Genomic DNA, 2,753 nt, shown 5'->3' on the forward strand with positions numbered 1-2,753 from the left:
AAAAAAAAAAAAAAAATTATCAACCCAAAGTGGAGTAAAGACTTAAATGTAAGACATGAAATTGTAAAACTACTGCAAAGAAAACATAGGAGAAAAGCTCTATGACATTGGTCTGGCTGATGATATTTTGGGTATGACCTCAAAAGTACAGGCAAAAAAACAAATATAGACAAATAAGATTGCATCAAACTAAAAAGCTTCTGCACAACAAAGGAAACAACAGAGTGAAAAGACAACCTATGGAATGGGAGAAAATATTTGCAAACCATATATCTAATAAGGGGTTAATATCCAAAATATATGAGGACTCCAAACAACTTGAAAGCAAGAAAACAAATAATCTGATTTAAAAATGGGCAAAGGAACTGAATAGATATTTCCCAAAAGAAGAGGTACAAATGGCCAACAGGTATATAAAAAATGTTCAACATCACTAATCATAAGGGAAATAAATGCAAATTAAAACCACAATGTGGTATCACCTCACACCTGTTAGAATGGCTATTATCAAAAAGACAAGCAATAATAAGTGTTGGCAAGGGTATAGAGAAAAGGGAACACTTGCACACTGTTGGAGGGAATATAACTTGGTACAGCCATTATAGAATACAATATGGGGATTCCTCAAAAAATTAAAAAATGTAACTATCATATTATCCAACAATCCCACTTCTGGGTATATATCCAAAAGAAATGAAATCAGTATATTGAAGAGATATCTTTACTCCAACATTCATTGCACACACAGCGAACAACTGACGATCACTTTTACTTGGGAATGTAGAACAGATTTTTTTAAAAAATAACAAATCAAATCTATTATGCTACCACTAACAGTCAACAGAAGTGTGGGTGGATATTATAGATAATGCCATAAGATTAGAAAAATAAATATTAAGTCTAAATGTAAGGAAAAAACTCTTTGATCTCTTTTTCTGTTTTGCTTGTAAGTGTGCTCACGTTCTTCAAAAGAGATCTGAACATAGCACATATTAGGGTCGTGTCTTATTATCACAGGTGGTCCCAGAAAGACAGGTCATTGGGTTTTATCCACTTATGGGGACAGCTGGATATGACCAGAAGTGAATGGGCCAAGTGTGTAGGGCCTGCATTGGGAAGACATGCCTTTAAAAATAGGAAGTGAAAATCCAGTCCCATGTTTACTTAGCAAAAGTAGCATTGGCCCTCAAATTCAAACTGCTACAGTATACGCTAATTGCTTAGTAATAGCCAATTTTGAGGGCAGACTGATGACCAAAGAAAGTTTTATTATAAAGTGACATTTATTAATAGAGCTCCAGGCCCCAAAGTGGGATTTCCAGGGTACCCATAACAGGAGAGAGGGTAACCTAATAATTCTGCCTCTTAATCACAAACCTATTTAATACAAGATTGTTTTCAAATTCATTTACTTAAGAAATTAGATCATTCATTACAATTAATTTGGCAAGGAAAGACAGCCAGCTGCTCAAATTTTCTAACAAATTGAAGAAACACTAATTTGTTTGTTTGTTGATATGATTATGGAATTAGCAAAATGGCCTGTTCCTCAGCATGAAAAATTAAGGTCCAAATTATTTCATTATGGCTTATTTCTAAGTTAGATGAAAAGGAGAATCTATGATTCACAAACTAAAAGAAAATCATTGTTACAAATAGACCATTTGAATTCACAATTTCAAAGATATGGAATCAACCTAAGTGCCCATCAATACATGAATGGATAAACAAAATGTGGTATATGTATACTATAGAGTACTACTCAGCCACAAAAAGGAATGAAATAATGTCATTCGCAGCAACTTAGATGGAACTAGAGACCACTACCCTAAGTGAAGTATCTCGGGAATGGAAAAACAAACGCCACATGTTCCCACTAATAAGTAGTAGCTAAACAATGAGTACACACAGGCACAAAAAGACATAAATACATTGGAAACTAAGAAGGGGGAGGGTGGAAGAGGGGTGAGGGATAAAAACTTACCTACTGGGTACAATGAACACTGTCCTGGTGGCAGGCACACCGAAAGCCCTGACTTCAGCGTTATAGAGTGTATCCATGTAACAAAAACTTTCGTACCCCCTTAATATTTTGAAATTTTAAAAAGTAGATCATTCGAACATAGTTTGAAACTTCTGACTGCAGTTTGTAATCTCCACATGGTTCCTACTATTTCTCTCTAACATAGAGCCCACATCCCACTTTATTTTTTGTTTTCTATTTTTTTCTTTCAGAATCTTACAGGGGTACAAACACTTTGGTTACATATATTGCATTGGTACCACCCAAGTCAGAGCTACAAGTGTGCGCATTCCCCCAGACATTGCGTACTGCCCCCATTAGGTGTGAATTTACCCATCCCTTCCACCCCCCTCCCACCTGCCCGACACCCTGTGAATGTTACTTCCATACCACATCCTACTTTAAATGGTGCTCATCCTGCCAAGACCTCTGTTCTCAGATTGCTTTCCCCACAGTGTAGGAATCTTATTTTTAATAGGATAAATTCTCACGAAGACGTTATATTGCATACCCTCTATACACATTACCACTATTTGCAACAGCTTTTCAAGATTCCAGGAAAACGTAAAATAAGTTTAGGTTTCATATTTTCTCATCATTTAAATTTAAAGGAGATTAATTTGCAGGAATGATACCTCTTCCTCAGAAGAATACCTTGTGTGCAGTCGGGGAAAGAAGAACACTTATTTTCATGCCCATAAAGAGAAGGAATAGTACTGAAGAATATTTC

Source organism: Propithecus coquereli, unplaced genomic scaffold, assembly GCF_000956105.1.
Source record: "Propithecus coquereli isolate 6110/MARCELLA unplaced genomic scaffold, Pcoq_1.0 Scaffold51, whole genome shotgun sequence".
NCBI classification, from domain to species: Eukaryota; Metazoa; Chordata; class Mammalia; order Primates; family Indriidae; genus Propithecus; species Propithecus coquereli.